At 39.2% G+C, this 19,355-nt stretch overlaps 1 protein-coding gene and 1 long non-coding RNA gene across 3 annotated transcripts in view; both read left to right on the top strand.

The window, feature by feature from the left end:
- The window catches only part of SLC1A3 (solute carrier family 1 member 3), an 81,963-nt gene that overhangs the window by 24,019 nt on the left and 38,589 nt on the right, over window positions 1–19,355 (top strand). The gene's annotated exons all lie outside the window — the stretch shown is intronic.
- LOC134730436 (uncharacterized) overlaps window positions 1–19,355 on the top strand; it is a 37,489-nt gene that overhangs the window by 724 nt on the left and 17,410 nt on the right. The window contains exon 2 of the long non-coding RNA XR_010112199.1: window positions 97–19,355. This exon is cut by the window's right edge and continues 17,410 nt beyond it. This is a non-coding gene — a long non-coding RNA (uncharacterized LOC134730436). The remainder of the gene's footprint in view (window positions 1–96) is intronic.

Raw genomic sequence — 19,355 nt, 5'->3', positions numbered from 1 at the left:
ATTTGTCTATGTGATTGGTGAATCAGATGGAGCCAAGAAGTTGCAGAAAAATGTTACTGTACATTCCTTCCTGCCCACTCTTCTCTTTCCCCACAGCACATCTCTGACTTGGAGAAGGAATTTCCATAGACACTGCCCGAGCAGGATGATTTCTGGGTTTGTAGGTAAAGCTCAGAATTCAGGTATTACTGACCCTATTCTCTTTTCCACCCTTGGCTCACTGTTCCCCTGTTGGGCATATACCACTCTACCTCTATGTGAGCTGGCACTGAGAATCCTTCCCATCCCAGGGAGTTCTCAAGGATATTTATACTATCCTTCAAGATCTCTGTGTAATGAGAACTTCATAGTACAACTCAAAAGTCATGGAGGAACATTCTATTACATGCCTTGGAGGGCTGGCTATTACTTAGACAGGAACTATGTCAGATTTTCCCTCAATGCCTTGCAGATCTCTGCTGGTTTCCACTTGTCCAGGGCCTTAAACAAGTGATTGCATGTACATATGCTTTCACTGGAGAATGAATTGCCCATGAAACAGTCCTGGAGTTGATTTGATGTACTTGTTTGTGAAGCTGGGATGGTCCATTGCTGACCAGGGGTAATCACAGCAGCTACAGTTCTTACCACAAAAGCTATATTCATGCTGACATGAGGGCACATGCTTATTTTATTATCCATATGCTGATATTTTTCTGGGAAACAAATTATTCACAGAAAGCACTTGTAAGACAGAACCCACATCTGACATTTTCTGTGGTAGAGCAGAGTCTCTCCTCACCATCCCTGCTGGCAGGGCATCTGGATTGAGTGCCTGCAGTTTTCCTGTACACAAACCGAGGGGTTCTGGATCTTTTATACTTTCTCTTCAAGGGTGGAACCAATGTTTAGAGGTCTCTGCTTTCTCTTAACTGTGCTGAAAATCCAATGTGTTACTCTTTAAAAGAGAAAAGCCCTTATATGATACAATTAGAGAAGTGTTACTTCCCCTTAGTAGCAGTCCCAGTTGATCACCACCTTGAAGTGGAATTTCCTGATTTTTCTTAATACCTAATAACAAACAACTTTATTGAAGAAATAAGAACTTTGGTTGTGTAATTTTTCAGAAAAAAAAAATACCATGATGCAATCCCTTTGCATGGCTAAAGAGAAATTTTTGGTCAAAACTTGGAAAAATTGTTAACATTTATAATATTGTTAAAGAGAAAAGAATTATAAGCTGCAAACAACTAATATAAAATGAACTTTTAAAACTGTAACCTAATTGCAAGTTGGGAGTGTTGCCAAATTGGACCATTAAGAGAGTTTTAGCTCTTGTCCAGGACTGTGCTAAGGCAAGGAGTCTGAGGGGCAGAATTTAGTTCGCCAAAGATCTTTTTAAGGTGTTAGTCTGAAGTGAGTAATTTCCAAACTACACAGTAATTTAGATATTTATGATCAAATGGAATGAATGATGGATTCAGTAAGAATGTCCTTTATGGTTTTGAATACAATAATTCTAACCCAAATGAGGGTATGACCCAGCTATAATGGGAAGGGAGGAACTTCTACAAATTACACAGACCCCTGGAGGATCCCTGTGTATATTGGGAAATGTTACTGGAGAATGTGTTGCCTAGGGAAGAAACAAAGGCAGGCTCCATTGCTTTAGAGTGGAAAGGCAACCTCAAATGCCTCCAGTGGCCACGTGGGTGATGCATGTACATGAAGCTGCCCTTTCAGGCTATTTTTTGTTTTCCTATTTTGATAGAGTCATGGATACAGAGAAATATTTCTCTTCAACAAGAGAACTAAGAGGGACAAGTATGATGATAAACGGAGAGGGACCCAACTACAGAATAATATGGCAAAAGGCAGGCAAAGAGACTATTGAGACAAGGGCCAGATCTTCCTGTTTTTCAAGAGTATCCAGAAATCTCAAATTTTTTAAGAACCTGCAGATTCTTTGATACAATTCATGAAACAAACCAGTGCAAAGCAAACACAGTACACCTGCAGGCCCATTCCAACCCTCAGACTACCAATATTTGAACTCAGGTTTGAATGTCAGAATCCAATCATTGGCAGTCCTGTGCCAAAGCTTAACTGATAATGTGGAATTCACTACCGAACATCATGTTTACTGCTGACTAAACAAATTGCTATTGGAAAGCCTCTTCTCTCCATCTTCTGGGTATAACTGCATTGTGTAGTAGCCATTCTGGTCTTTTCTGCACCAGAAGGAACACTGGAGTAAGAACTCAGAGGTCATGCTCCCATAGGAAATATTTCCCAGTGGGGAAATACTTTATAGACTTGTTTCTCCTAAGTTCAGTTGTCCCAGGGTCTGTAGACAGAAACTGAAATGCATAAAACTATTATTGTGTTTCTTGGACTAAGCTTTTTATTGTGGAAGATTCTAGAAAACATGCTATAAGTTTAATTGTACTAAAGCCACATTTAAATTCTGAGACATCTAAGTTATATTTTTTACTTGAAACATCCGTGTTTATGAGTTGTGGCTCTATGGCCCTTGTAAGCCATGTTCCCTTTTCCCTGAATTTGAAACTCCAATCTTTCCAAACATCCCTGGTGTGTATTAGCATTCCAGAGGCTGCCAGAAAGAAGCTGGGAGGAAGCCTAATGGCTAGATTTGTACTCAAGTACCTATTTTTTGGACAAGAAGACTATGTCTGTGCCAACACACCACACAATAAAATAGGGGTTTGGTGCCAGTTTCTATTGATTTGGTCAGGATGGGCAGCCAAACTAGAAATTTCATGCCAGAAATATGAGTTGGTTTGGCTGACTTAGCCTGATTAAATTCACTGGATAATAATTAAATGTCACATCTGGTTGTGCAGGGTAGACATAACTATTACCTCCTCACTTCTGAATCTTTTCAGAAACTAGTGCTTTCTTCTTTTCTCATTCTAAGTGTGCATTCCCCCTCAATCACTTACCTCAGAAGAAATCTTTGGTGTCACCCCAGTTTTCTGGAAGTGGGGAGCACAACTTTTGACATGCAATCTCCGTGGAGTTGGGCATGATGTAAGTAAAAGAGGTGAGAGAGGAGTGTCAACACAAGAGTAAAAGCAACAGTGTCTGGGACGTATGGTAGGGCACCCTGGAGGCAGCATTATCAAGTAGATGAAATTTCTCATTTAACATTCATTCATTCTTTAACAGCTGTTTATTGCGCTCCTACTATGTCAGACACTGGGGATACATGAACACAAAGATACAGTCCCCAAGAAGATGTATGTTGGGTGCTGAGGAGAGAGCTTCCCTGCATCCCTTAATTCACATAATATTCCAGTTCCAACTAAAAGGAGATAAGACTCGTTCTCTGTACTCCCAACAAGAAAGTGACAAGTTGATTTTTAAGAACATGATTTCAAATCTGATTTTCATGACACAGCATCTCCATCCTAAAGTCAACTAGCCCAGAATTTTCCATCATAGGTACCATCTCAGTCTCATTTACTTAATATTTTCTTTAAACCAACATACTCTTCTTCCACAGCCTACAATCATTACCCAAAATGGAAACCTCCTATTACTTGTCATGTGAAGGAGATAAGTAACAATGTTATGAAATTGTAAATTGATACAATTGCCTAACAAAGGCTCTGGGAGCCTGAGACCCGACTCCCCCGCTCTTGTAGTATTTTTAAATGGCTGGGCATCGTGGCTCATGCCTGTAATCCCAGCACTTTGGGAGACTAAAGCTGGCAGATCACTTGAGGTCACATGTTCGAGACCAGCCTGGCCAACATGGTGAAACCCCATCTCTACTAAAAATACAAAAATTAGCCAGGAGTGGTGGCGTGTGCCTGTAATCCCAGCTACTCGGGAGTCTGAGGCAGGAGAATCACTTGAACCCAGGAGGCTGAGGTTGCAGTGAGCCAAGATCGCGCCACTGTAGTCCAGCCTGGGTAATGGAGTGAGGCTCTGTCTCAAAAAAAGAAATATAAATAAATAAATAAATAAATAAAGGGGATTAGCAAATGTTAACAAGGTGTTAAACACACATTAGTACCAAAATAAGACTTTGCCTTTCCTGTAATCCAAAGAATCAAAAGAGAATTGAAAAGAATGACTTTCTCACTGTGATTTAATATTAATTAAGGTAGGGTTTCCATGCCACCAGAACACCTATCCCACTTTGGAAAGCACTGATCTGGTGGTCCAGACATTCCTGCAGTGTCCCTTCCAAATGACTGTCCAGCTTCTTCCTGAACATTTCTAAAGACAAGAGCTCTTTGGAACCCATTTGTCCTTAGAAAACTCTAACAATACTTTTTTTTAATCCAAAATAAAACAAATAAATTTAAAAACCAGAAAAACAAAACACAACACCTGCCTCTCTGGTCCTCTCCTCTCCATGTGACAAGCTCTATGATGTGTCACATATTATTTGGGCAGCTTCTTTTCAAATCTATAGACCAACAACTTCAGTCAAATGTGGGACTCAATGACTGTTGAAGGCAATGAGCTAGAATCACCAGCAAAGGGCTTTCTTAATTAAAAATAAGAAATGTTGTACCTCAAAGTATGGTCCTTTGGCTTCAGAGAAATGACAGTTACAGTAAGAGTGAACTAAAGTTTTGTCATTTCATGTAACACAAAAGGGCTAGACAATTCTTAAATCTTCAGCATCTGAAGGGTTTGTCAAGGGCTTGCAAAATGAGTCGAAATCACTTAAAAGAAATTTAATATCTTAAACTATGCATTGCCATGGCTCTGGTGTATGTCTGAGGCCTGTTTGAATACTCTGAGCATTTATGGACAAGAAAAGGAGCTGTAGATTTCACCACCTGCCCCCCTCAACACCTACCCATACGTTGTATTGAAAAAAAAAACAGTATCTAACGCAGGGAGGAGTTTCTTTAGGCTTCCCTTTCATTCTCTATAAAATGTAAGTGATAAGATACCTGTGTCACAAGGTTGTTGTGAGGATTTATGCCTGGCACATAGTGTGTGCTCAATTAATGGTAGCTGTTGGCGGTAAGAGTAGCAGCAAGAGCTGTCTTCTGGCGGTTCCCATTGTATAAATGAAAATTCTAGAGCAAGAAGACAGAGCTTCAAGTCAGGGACACGGAACTAAGGCTCCAGATTTCACAAGTCTCATTTGTCTGTGATCCCTGAAGCAACCACTTTCCTATTAAGGTAAATTGAAGAAACCATAAAATTAATCCGGTAACAACATGGGAGCCAGCGAGAATTCCTACCTCATTACCGGAAGGGATAGGTTTCTGCCCTGCGGCATGGAATTCGATTACCTTATCACAGCTGCATAATTGTAAATATTTTCATTGGTTATACAACTGCTCTGTCTTTTCTGAGAAACTCAGCCCCAATGTGTAACACCCTGGATTCCACGGGGCAGCAAATTCCACACACTGCACCCATGTTGTGAGCGGAGATTTTCGGGCTGACCAAAACTTGAGGCGAACTGAGTCTCCATCTTAACACTCAAACACACTTCATGGCTGCCTGGAAACAAGGCAATCATTATGAAGCTTCAGCCCAGTTCTTCTGAAACCAACGTATTGGGCCTGCTTCATTGTGTCTCTAGGGGCTAATCACAAACATGTGGGAAGGGAAGCTAAGGAATGCCTGTCTAGAAAGGGAGGTTGTATAATGTAGTGGGAAGAACCTATCTGTGGGGTAAACTTTTTTTGCATCATGTAGAAAGCAAATCTGGGTAATTAAATGTGTGTGTGTGTGTGTGTGTGTGTGTGTGTGTGTGTGTGTGTGTGTGTATTTAGGTTTTGGTGAGGTATAAAGCCATTTAAGTCTAGCTATACCAAAAAGAATTTACCTTTCCATTACAGATGATTCATTCAGTAAGCATTTGTTGAGGATCTTTATGTGCCAGGTGCTTCTCTAGGAGCTGAGGATACCAAAATGGAGAAGACAAGATTTCTGCCCTCAAGGCGTTCAACGTCTGGTTGGGAGATGGACTCATGATTGCAGTATTCATGGTATCAATGACATGGGTAGTATCATCTCAATGAAGGAACAACTTAGGGAAGGAAAGATGCACCCGTCTCTTGCCCTGCCTCTCCAGTGTTCGGGCTTCCTTGCTGGGAAATAACTCTATTAGCAGAGAAGAAGGGGCTCTTTTCTTTCTTTCTTTCTTTCTTTCTTTCTTTCTTCTTTCTTTTCTTTTCTTTCTTTCTTTTTCTTTCTTTCTCTTTCCTTTTCTCTCTCTCTTTCCTTTCTTTCTCCCCTTCCTTCCTTCCTTTCTTTTTCTTCCTTTCTTCTTTCTTTTTTTTTTTTTTTGCCCTGAATTGTTTTCCTCTCACCTGAGTCTTTCACCATTAAATGCAGAAAGAACCAGAGGTGGGGCCGTGTGAAATTCCCAAGAAAAGTCAACCTGAGGAACATGGCCTCACAAATGGGAAGTAAAGGAGAAAAGGTGCTTGACAGGCTTTCAACGACAGACACCTTCCCTTTCGGAGGGAGCTTGCAGGAAGGGAGCCAGGAGACCTGAGGATCTCTGGCCTCATGCAACCTTGCTCCCAGAGCAGGAATCCGCTCTCCAGCCCCTGGAAAGTGGCCATGGAGCTCCCCTAAATGGTCCATTCTTAGGTGGTCTCAACTACGAAGTCTGTCTTCTGTGAGGTCCACCTATTGGTCCTAATTGTGTTATTTGGCACAATTAGGATGGCAGTCTTTCAGATGGTCTCAGGGGAGCACCTAGCAGTCTCTTGGGCACCTAAGCATAAGCAAAGTGTCCCAGTGCTTCTTCTGTGCCTGTTCTCCAGGACTTCCACCATCCTGATTGCCTCTCCACCATCCACTGTGCTCCCAGAGCTGATTCTGGTGCTCCAGATGTCATGTGACTGGGTAGGGACAGTGGTCTAGATCCAATCCTCTATTAATGCAGGCCAAGGTTGGGTCCGCTGCTTTACCAGCCACGACAAACCATTGGCTTAGAGGAGTTAAGCTTGTGGTCAACTAAATCCTGCAGAACTGAGTGTGGAAAGATTTTTGTGGCAAAAATGGAATTGTTCTTCAATTAAAAGATCAGTAATAAAAGGCATACGGCTTTGTTGTGAGATGCTGCTTTCCAGAAGGCTTGAGCCTGTGTGAGTTAGAAATTCTTATTTGCTAATTTCAGCAGCTTCAAGTGAGCCAGAGATTTTGATCAGTTCTCATTTGGAAGAAATTTTTGAAAAATTTAAAGAAAATGTAAATAAGAAAGGAAAATTTAAAGCTTCCTTTATCTCTAGGAAAAATAAGATTTTCCACCCTTAAATTATCAACTTAATAAATCTCCTTCAGAATGCTGTGGAACTGCAGGTTTCTTCTGCTGATATCATGGTTTCCAAGAGAGTGAGTTACCTGGTTAATTCTGACTTGGAGGTTTGTGCCTAAGGATTGGAGGTGGCAGGTTGGGGTTGGAGGTGGGGAATACTTCCGAAGTGAGACACTGTCTTAGGCTCTTCTAATTTCTAGAGCTCACATTCTGAGAGGATGCACTGTCCCATCAGATTAATTGCACTACGTAGAGGTAGTGCCCAGCTTCCAATCCCTGCCCCCCACCCCAGAGTTCTTTAATTAATTGATCTGAAATGGAGCTTGGGAGTTGACATTTATTTGTAGTTCTCTAGATGATTCTATTGTGCACCCATGGTTGAAAACTACCACTTTACAGTTTTTCTAGAATTGTTGTTTTCTGGTGCCACAGTCCCCCACTGTTACTACTTTAGTTGATACCTTTATTAGTTCAGATACCCCCTCTTCTAGGAAGCCTTCCCTGGCTTTCCCCTGCTAATACAGGGTCGCAGAGGTGTAGATACGTTTCCACCTTATCACAGTTACTGCATCACAATGGAATGCACTGTTAACATGTCTATCTTCCTCATAGAGGCTTCTTGAAGGTACTGTGTCTTTATCTGGCACGTTCTTTGCATTGCCTAGAGGACAGAGTCTGCATTCTTGGCAGGACAAATAAGAGCCTTAGCAGCCTTCGCAAGCCCCTCTACCAGCTTTATTGCCTGCTGCTCTCCTGGCAGAAACCCTGTCCGTCTCTCAACGTCCTAATGCCCTCAGCACTTCATCCTTAATATGCTTCCCTCTTCCCTAGCTCCATCAGAATTCTTTACCTACTTCAAAGTAAATTGAAAGCTTAGCTTTCAATCTTTCCGTAAAGTTAGCCCTGTTGATCCCTCCCTGGAGTACCTGTCACTGTCACTCATACATTACCAGCACATGCTGTCATGCTCCAAACTAAACTGGAGGGTTCCACTAGGACCATGTTTGATGTATTTTTGTGGCATCTGGAGCAAAGTTCATCCTGCCTGAGAAGTGTACCATTTTTAATGGTTTTTTGTTTGTTTGTTTGTTTTTGAGATGGAGTCTCGCTCTGTCGCCCAGGCTGGAGTGCAGTGACGCGACCTCAGCTCACTGCAACCTCTGCATCCCGTGTTCAAGGGATTCTCCTGCCTCAACCTCCTGAGTAGCTGGGATTACAGGGGCCCGCCACCACACCCAGCTAATTTTTGTATTTTTAGTAGAGACGGGGTTTCACCATATTGGCCAGGCTGGTCTCGAACTCCTGACCTTGTGATCCACCCGCCTCGGCCTCCCAAAGTGCTGGGATCATAGGCATGAGTCACCGCGCCTGGCTAGTTATTTTTAATCACAAAAGCAATGCATTCTCTATTAGAAATGACACATACAAATATTGATGAGCATTAAGTAAAAAGTGAAATGCTACTCTGCAAAGGTAACAACCGTTAACAGTGCTAGACCTGTTGCTGGAGAAGCAGTGTGTGGTAGGGAATACGTGTTCAGGCTAGAAGGACTGAGTTGGAAGCCCAGCGTGGCCACTTCCCAGCTCAGTGACCTTTGATGGGCTACTTTATCTCTCTCTGCCTCAGTTTCTTTATCTACACAATGGGGATAATAGTAGTATCTACCTCATTGGATTGTTGTGAATATGCAAGTTAATACACATTAAACATACTGCCTGACACACAATCACTGCTAAAACATCGGCACTATTAATCTTTCACACGCTTTGTTAAAAGCTTACACACAAATATACCATTGTTTTTATGAAAACGGAATCATATGTATTGTTCTATAATATGCTTTATTTGGATAGTATTCTCCTATGCAGATATGTCTTATCACTGAATGATTAGGGTATCTCTAATATTCTGCTCTTTCAAATAATTCTGCAGTAAACTTCAGCATGTATGTATCTCTGTAGTCTATTTCTGAATGATTGATGACTAAAAGCAGAGCTGTTAGAGCACCAAGCATGTGCCTGTAAAATCCAGAGAGATGTTGCTAAATTACCTCCCAAAATTATTCTCCCAAAAGGATGCTGTTTTCTCCTACTCCTTCAGAAGATATTCTCCACTGTAAATTCCATACAGTTTTATTTAAAGTCATTTTTATTACTCGGGTGGTGCATGAATGCTTACTATTTGTGTAAGTAAAATAGAAAATGCTATATATAAGGGAAAACATGAAAGTACACTGCGCATGCACGCACGCACGCACCTCACAAACACGAAGACCCCCACTATATTGACTAATTTGAATAGACTTCTAAACTGATTACCCTGGAAATGACTGGGAACCCGCATTCCGTTATAAAAAGACTCTGTGCACCATAAAGCCAAGTAAAAAGATGCTGGAGTTTCTGCTAGCAGAAATAGACAGAGAGAGAGAGGAAGAGGTGGGGGCGGCTGGGGGAAGGGTCTATATCCAGACAAGGATTTCTGTGGCCATGTCATGAATTGTATGCCTCCAGAGGACAGTTCTGTTTTTTCCCTCTGTTTGGTATTTGGTGGTCATTTCATGATAAGCAGAAAGAAAACTTTGGGATAGTGCTATTCTCTGCTGAAGGACTGATTTACCTGAATGATCTTCCAATTTTGAGTCTGGGCAGAATCTAGGGTCCTAAGTCTTAAGTGTCTGCAAATTCATTTTACCAGGCAAGATAGACTTCTTTTTGCTTCTTCATGGTGAAGATCCTTGCAATAATCTCCGATCCTCAGGCTGGAAGCCGGTGCATTACCCCATGATGTACTTCTTTCACTAACCCATCAACTTCTATACCACCAGTGTAACACTCTTCTCAACCAGACTGCCTCATATGGGGATACAGGCTTGCCATCTTTGTGTCTATTTTTTTAAACAATTGTTTGAGTTTCCATCCAGGTTTTCTTCAAAGGGAAGAAATTTCCCCTAAATTACCAAGCTAGTTTCCTCTCACAAGGCATTGGATTAAGAGTGGCCAGTAGCTGAGCTTTGTGATTCTGAGGATAAGTAATAAGTCAAAAAGAGCTGTTGGCTAATCCTTTAGAAGGATTCTAAAAGAAGAGTAAGATGATTGTAAACTTCCTAGATCCAGGCTGTTAAAATGACTTCCATATTACCAAGACTTGTCAGTACTCTTAAGGGAAAAAAGAGGGGAACCCCTATATATAAAAACACAATCTTGTTTCATCTATAATACCCCTGGTCCCCCTCCTTCATCTACACTGCCACCCCCACCTACACCCACCACTTGATCATTTTATAGCAGATATTTTATTACATTTTTGAAAGCAAAGGAAACATAAGACAGGTGTACTATTTTAAGATTATATTAACATATTTCATGTTTCTTTAATGCCCCAACACACACACACATACACACACACACACACACACATACACACACACCAAGAGCTGATCACTTGAACAAATCATTAACCAATTGACTTGCTTCCCATTTCTGGTATAAGCTTCTGTACCAGTGCTTTATATTAATTACCAAAACCCTCTTGCAGACAGAGCATGATACATCTTTAGTATAGGATGATGCAATAAAATGTTTATGCTGTGAAATTTGGGGACAAAATTTTTCATCATGGCATAATGTGCATGTATGGGCACACATAGCTTTGTATGTTTATTCTTTTTTCAGAAGTCCTTCCAATTCTAAAATGTATGGTAGTCTGACAGTGCCTCTAATATTGATAATTCTTTTTAAGTTTATAACTTTTCCCAAGTTTGTTTCTGCCCTTTAAGGTTTCTTAACTAGATTATTTCTAGTTGAGCTGTAATTTCAGCGTATAGTTCTCCAGAGTGTTTGTGCTAAGTGCTGAAGTTTCATTATTTTAAAGCTACCTCCCTGAAAGTATATTACAAATGTTCTACAATTGTAATATAGTGATTCACACACACAAAAAATCCCTATTATCAGCATACCTAAACTACACACTAAATATTTAAGAAAAAAAAAGTGGAAACATTAGCTTTTATACTGGAATCTTGCCATTTCTTTTTCAATTTAGAATAGAATTTTATTGTCTTATCTTGGGACTCTATGCTTCATGACATATCTGAAAGCATTCTTTTGGCATGGATCTGGAAGATAGTTTTAGAGCCAGACATCAGTGTAGTAGTTCTCAAGATACTGAAAATTCATAACATTCTTATGGGTATAATAAAAAATGTTTACATATTGAATTCTATGAATTCTATAATATAAAGTAGGAGCACACTTACTATGTGAAATATAACTCCTATGCAATATAAAAGTAAAATTATAAGCATATTTCCATAAACAGTAAAAGCTATTGAATCTAAGCATGATTGATAATTTCAAATGTTCCAATATCATTTAGGCATAATACTTGAAAGCTTTCAAGCCCTTTTTCTGCTAGCATTCAGAAAAGTAGAGGACAAGAAAGGATGAAGAAAAGCTTATAGTGAAAAAATCTTAAAATTGAGAGAATTCAATCTCTTAACTTTAATCTATAAACCTTTTTTCTCCGAATTGGTTACATTGGCATCATTATTTGATTTTAGCAGCAAACATTTGGGTTTAGCTTATGGAAGGCAGATGTCCTGTGGGAACGTGACTTGAAGTCACCATATAACTTCCCGCTAAATAAACATCTGAACTATAACTTGACAGCTACCAAGTGAGGTCAAGTGTCTGAAAGTGCTGTGTACACCACATAAGCACGTTTTCCTTATGTGAAGGATGCATTTCTAGCAATGTGGATCAGACTTTCAAGTACTCAAAACATACTTGCTGCCAAACTTTGCCACCCACCACTAACCTCCATCTGATCCTTAGAAGGTAGAAACTTATTTTACAATAGAAAAAGAGATTATTTTATTTGTATGATGTCCCTAAAATTATTTCTTGGTATTGATAGACCTAGGTTTATCTTATTTCAAGTTTGCCTTATTTTTTAAGAGGTTTATTGAGATATAACTCACATACATGCAATTTACCCATTTAAAGTGTACAATTTAATGGCTTCTAGTATATTTACAGAGTTGTGCATCCATCATCACAATCAATTTTAGGACATTTTTATCACCCCAGAAATAAAGCCTGCATTCGTTGGCCATCATCCCCCAATTCCCCCAAGCCCTCAGCCCCAGGCAAACTCTAGTCTACTTTCTTTCTCTATAGATCTACCTATTATGAACATGTCATGTAAGTGATATCATTCAATATATGGTCCTTTGTGACTGGCTTTTTTCACTCAGCACAATGTTTTCAAGATTCATCCATGGTGTTGTATATATCAGTACTTCGTTCCTTTTTATAGCTGAATAATAATATGATACATACATATTGCATATACATGGACATGTGATATGTCCATATAATGGAATATTACCCATTCATATAATGAACATATCACATGTCCATATTCCATATATGACATGTCCATATAATGGAATATTATCCATTCATTAGTTAGATATTTGGGTTTTTCCTATTTTTTGGTTTGGTTTGGTTTTTGCTATTATAAATAAGGCTGCTTTGAACATTCATGGACATACATTTTCATTTCTCTTGTGTATTTACTTAGGAATAGAATTGCTGGGTCATATGATAACTCTTCTTAGCCTTTTGAAGAATTACCATGCCATTTTCCAAAGTGGCTGCACTATTTTACATCCCCAGCAGCAGTGTATGAGGGTTCTAATTTCTCCACTTTCTTACCAACACTTCTTATTATCTGTCTTTTAGTTATTATTCATCTTTTTATCAGGGTGGGTATTAAATGCTGTCTCACTGTGGTTTGATTTGCACTTCTCTGAAGGCTAATAATGTCAAGTATATTTTTATGTGCCTATTAGTCATTCATACATCTTCTTTAGAGAAATGTCTATTCAGATCCTTTGCCCATTTTTTAATGGGGGTGGCTTTTTGTTATTGAATTGTAATCGTTCTTTATATATTAAACTTACACCTTGTAAAAACGCTGGGCACTAGACTATACAGGGATTACTGTACCACTTGTCATAAATCATAGCTATGGTTCTTCTTGAGAAGAATTCCTTACTGTAGTTAACACCTGCTCTAAATAAGCACTCTGAAGTGCTTGTTACAAAGTGTAATGTGGGCCAGGCACGGTGGCTCACACCTGTAATCCCACCACTTTGGGTGGCCGAGGCGGGTGGATCATGAGGTCAAGAGTTCGAGACCAGCCTGGCCAACATGGTAAAACCGAGTCTCTACTAAAGATACCAAAAAATAGCCAGGCGTGGTGGCATGTGCCTGTAATCCCAGCTACTCGAGAGGCTGAGGCAGGAGAATTGCTTGAACCTGGGAGGTGGAGGTTGCAGTGAGCCAAGATTGGGCCATTGCATTCCGTTAAGCCATTGCACTCCAGCCTGGGCAACAGGGCAAGACTCCGTCTCAAAATAAATAAATAAATAAATAAATAAATAAATAAATAAATAAATAAATTGCAATGTGAATTATGAAACATCAGTGAAAATAAGTAGTTTTATATTATTATGTACTTTTGAAGTAAAACGTCTCCCCCCACCCCCCCATAGCAAAGAGATATAATAGCCAAAACCAAAAAGGAAATACAGTGGGATGTCATTAGTAATACCTTTTGTTTGTCTTAGGTGTGAGAGGATTCTTGCTCTTATCTGTGTGATACATGTTTTGGCTAAAGCTTTGAAGTCATAAGATATGTAGTCTAGGTATTGTAATTGTGCATTTCATATTTCAAAAGTTGTAAAATTCAAATGTTAAGTCTTTGGCTACACTAAAATAATTGTTGAAATCCCTTAAAATGTAGATGGTAAACTCATCAGTTATAACTTTTTGTTGCATTAAAATATGAGTTTATTTCTTTAGTTGTAGTGAATAAAAATAAAGTTAATTACAAAAGTAAAGCAGGTAACACAACTATTTGAATATGCTTAACGCTATTGAACTGTACCTCTAAAAATAGTTAAGATGGCACATTTTATTATGTGTTTTATGCCATAATTAAAATTTTCAAAAATAAGGCAGATATAAATATTTTAATGTCAATTCTTTTGAGTGGACTATTCTAAATGATTATTTGCTTATCAGTCTAACTTAAGCACAGTTAATCACTTTTACACTGCTTTGAGTTAGATAGCTGCTCCCTATCCTAAATTTTACTTTCTAAGATGAGTAATACAGATACTCAAGTTAACCAGGGTGTTAGTCCGTGGGTCAGTGATCAGGTATCTCGAAGTCAAGACATTCCTCAGCCGCCCCTGTGGTTGTCCTGTGAGGTGGTTGGTGGTGAGGGTGGGCCTGAGGCGAGACGACTGCAACAGGAGGACCTCTGGATTACATACCCAAGTTCCCTCTCAGGAATGTGGATGCTAAAAGTGAAGTGCTGATAACAAATCTCACTGGTATGAAGTAGATTTTACAAGCTGCTTCAGTCTCAGGCTATATCTCAATTTATGGGGCGGCATCATTGCTGAAAGTTCTGTGTAGGTCTTTTACAATAGTATTGAATTTTACATTCATTATAATGCTTTTTATTATGAGCTCTAATTCCAAGTTAGTTATTTTTAATTCAGAAAGAAAGCAAATATTTGCTTTCTGGAGGTAACTGCACTTGAGTATCTGCAAGGAGAGCCCCTCAAGTTCTGTTTTTGGGGATCCTCTCCTTTTGAAAGCACTAATCGGACCTCAAAACCAGATTTTATCTTTGAGGACTGACTTCCACTGCCCTTTTTTTTTTTTTTTTTTTTTTTGATAGAGTCTCACTCTCACCCAGGCCAGAGTGCAGTGGCCTGTTCTCGGCTCACTGTAACCTCCACCTCCCAGGTTCAAGCAATTCTCTTCCCCAGCTGCCCAAGTAGCTGGAATTACAGGTGCCTACCACCACGCCCAGTTAATTTTTACATTTTTAGTATAGACAGGTTTCACCATCTTGGCCAGGCTGGTCTTGAACTCCTGACCTTGTGATCTAGCCTCCCCCACCTCCCCCCGGCCTCCCAAAGTGCTGGGATTACAGACGTGAGCCACCGCGCCCAGCCCTCCATTGCCTTTTGACCATCAACAAAAAAGGCCAAAGTGAAGCTTGCTGGAAAGGCTTTCTAAGCCAACCATTCTCAGTAATTTTGGGGTTGTTTCATTCGTCTTTATTTGGATGAGGCTAAAATCAGTTGCACATTTGTAGTGAGCATTTTGGAGTCCTGTTCTTTGAATTATCCATTATTTCCTATATAATTGGAGAGTTAGGGTTAATGTTTTCTTCTATCTCATGTCTTGAATTCCCAGCAGAGGCTACACAAAATTTACTTCTACTTCATATACCAGTTTATCATGGTGCAGATTATTGCTCATTTTTATTCTTGAATAGAGCTACAGGCCAAGCAACTTCTTTCATTGATATTGATGTCTTCTTTCACATATGTAAGTAATGTATGTAGTGATTACAAGACATTCCTTTTGTTCATTAAAGAAAACCCCCAGGAGACTCTTTGGAGTAAGCTATGTGTAAGCCACTGAATACTCTTTAAAGAAGCAAACCTATGTCATTAAGGGAAAGCTAAAGATACGTAAGTTTTTTGAAGTTGACATCAAGGAGGGCAGCATTGCTTGGCTGGTGCAACTGCCAAAGACAGGACAGATCATTGGTCTGACCAAGGACAATCTGGAATTGTAAAGAACGCTGATAGAATATTGCATGGACAAGTTTAGATAACAAGGGCTGGTATTTTTCACTAACACTTGGTTTCCTCTGTGTGTTTTGCTTTTTCAGATTTATCATTTCTGTGTTGAAATCCACACAAGGGACATAAAATAACCCTCAAAAAATATAAACACAATATCCAAACCTTTGGGAAATTTAAATGTTAAGTATTATTCAGTAATGTCTGCCCACCGTAGTTGGACAAAACCACATTCAGGTCTATGTGTCAGCTTTGTCCCTCAGCCCTGTGATTTGCTTTTGGTGGCTCAGGTCCACCTCTCCAAGGGCAAGCTCCATGAAGGCAGACAGTGCGTCTCCATTTTGATGAAGGCTTGCAGTCAAGCTCCTCAGTGTGTGTTAGAGAGGCATAGAGCTCTGCAAGGGTAAGTTCATGTCTATAACAATAATTGACCTCCCTAGTGGAAAGACAGGATTTTCCCAAGGAAAATAGTTTGCGGTGTCATATTTGTGGTCTCTCTAGAGAGACAATTCCATAAGTGGTTCCTAAGCCTTGGAAAATTCTCTTTTGCAATAGTACCCACAAATAATGTTCAAAGAGCTATTTTTGAGGCAAGGATTCCTCACATTTTTGCAGGTGTAAGTCATTCCTGCCTCAGTGGAGTACAAAGAGTGATGTGAGGGAAGCAGAGCTGCTGGCAGGAATTTTAAAAGTATACTATATTTGTCCCACGTTAACTGTGCTTCTGGGGTATAAAGGTCAGGGATAGAACTGGTCCTGTGGGATGTTTCCCATTGAAACCACCTCTATTCCAATGCCTTGGTGTCACTAGCCAAGATGTATCTATTCTAATAAAATATAGGTCTCATATGACACCACATTACAAAATACAAATTTTCATTTGTTTTTGTTTATCTAGTCTATTGGAAATGTGTGGTTCTTTTGTAGTTTCAGTTAAGAGTCTAATTTGGTCATTTTCCTCTTAAAATACTCTTCAAGTCCTGTGAGTACTCAACAAACACTCACTGTTGACCAGTTTCTATTTCCAGCCACATACTGTTCATAATGAAACCTACTTAGAGGATTTGAATGAAATAATTTAATTATTTTCAATGTACAAGAGGCAAAATTATCTGCCATGAATTTCTCTGGAGTAAAGCATCCTCAGTCCATCCAAGTAAATGTTTTCATTTTTGATGTTCAATCAAGAAACACTCAAATTCAACTGTATTTTTTGTTGAGAAGAATATTTCCTTTGGCATTCAAAACGATCCCAAACATTGCTTGGAAGAGAGAAGTGGGGAGAGAGACCACATGTATTAAAGCACATTTAACCAATTTTACTTTGGCACATTTTGTTTTGCCATTCTACCTATCAGTCTTCTCACACCGAAGAGCACTTATAAACATTAAGATAGAATTTTAATCTTTCATGGAAGGAGCTTTTTGTCAGCATTGGAAAAAGGGAGATTTGGGTCAAATTTTGACTGAAGGGCCATTTCCTTAGCAAACATCCAGACTCCAGGGATCCATTTTGTTTTATTTTTGCCACTGAAAACTGTTTTTGAGAAAAGGCAAAAGTCAAAATTATTAGGCTTTAAAAGACAGCAGTTTCTTTTATCACAATTTGCCGCAATAACTTCGTGGCTTTTTGTTTGTTTGTTTATTGTTTTTAATTTACTACAATATTTATTGGGAGGAGACTAAAATCAGCTATAAATGTATGGTGAACATTTTGGAGTTAGGGTTAATGTGTAAGCCATTCTGCATTTCTTTCATTACTGAGATTTTTATTTAATTAATGCATTAATTATCACGAAGCTTACTATTTGGTGTCTGCTTATCTCTTTTTTTGAGGACCAAGCATATAAATACGCGAGGAATAGTGTTTTATTATTCTAAATATCTTGCCATTATTAAGAGTTTTTTTATGATTATACTGTCTCAATGTTGAAAGAAAAATTTTTAAAGATTTGCATTTCAATTTTTTTACCTATAGGCAAGACTGTACCACTCTGGGCAACAAACTTAAGTTTCAGAAATTTAGGAACTTTTCAAGGAAATTTGAGATTTGTGTCAAGAAACCTTTTTATTAACGATTAATGTAAAATTTGGAATACGGTTCTTAAGTTAATGCGAACCTGCAAAATCTACCATTTTTGCCTCCATAATAAGTCAGACCTTGTACAACTTAGAAATGCATTCTGTCCCACGTCTCATGCTGTCCCTTCCTCAGAATAGTCTGGGAGTTCAGCTTTTATAACCTTTGGTTGCCCTTGGAAGGTATTTATGGCTTGGATGGGCTTTGTTCATAATCACTGTGTTCTTGTAGGATAACCCCCCTGGCCTTCTTGTGACACTGAGCTACTGATAACAACTTCTCACGTGTACAGATAATCCAAATCCACATTCAAAAAGTGCAGCGTCATCAAGACAGACTTGAAAAGGCTTTTTTAGGCATCAACAGGTCATTAAAGATAGCACATCTCACCATTTTTCCCTTCAACTACATACATTGTGAAGACTTAATGGGGGAAGGTGTAAGATTTTGATCTCTCATGATCCTAACTGCGTTAATGGCCTGTGGTTCAAGGGTTACTAAGATTGCAATAGAAGAAAAAAATATAAGAGCAAAAAAATTTCCCAAGAAACTACCACAAATACATACTTTTATACTGCACATAATGAACATTCCCGACTGTACAGTGCTGTAATTATAGTCCTTATGTATGTTTAATTGTAAAAGTCACACATCTACCCTACTTGAATGAATGTATCTGATTGACTCATTGGTAAAAGATTATTTGTCTTGACAAGGCCTGGTGGCTCATGCCTGTAATCCCAGTACTTTGGGAGGCCAAGGTGGGTGGATCACCTGAGATTGGGAGTTCGAGACCAGCTGGACCAACATGGAGAAACCCCATCTCTACCAAAAAAAAAAATATAAAATTAGCCAGGTTTGGTGGCCCATGCTTGTAATCCCAGCTACTCCAGAGGCTGAGGCAGGAGAATCACTTGAACCTGGGAGGTGGAGGTTGCAGTGAACTGAGATTGTGCCATTGCACTCCAGCCTGGGCAACAAAAGCAAAACTCCATCTCAAAAAAAGAAAAAAAAAAAAAAAAAAAAGATTCTCTATCTCTATTCCGTATCTCTATCCACACACACAAAAAGGGACAATTGGCATAAATTCCTATTTTTAGGCTTCCCAAAGAAAAACACAATCCTATGTTCTGTTGGCTGACAAGACTAAGATTAAAAAGTGACATAAAGCGTAGGGCTGCAGCCTTTCTATAGTTTATTATTTGTCTCCTAAAAAGGAAGATATTTGTATTTCTTTTAGGAACTTCACTCCAACAGATTTATTCTAAAACAATTCCTGACTGTGTTGAAATAATGAGGTACAGTTCACTTTGAGAAAATACCCTAAAGAAAAGTCCTGATCAATGAT

Source organism: Pan paniscus, chromosome 4, assembly GCF_029289425.2.
Source record: "Pan paniscus chromosome 4, NHGRI_mPanPan1-v2.0_pri, whole genome shotgun sequence".
In the NCBI taxonomy this organism is placed as follows: Eukaryota; Metazoa; Chordata; class Mammalia; order Primates; family Hominidae; genus Pan; species Pan paniscus.
Note: the sequence above shows the minus strand (reverse complement) of the source record. Positions and strands in the feature narration are given on the sequence as shown.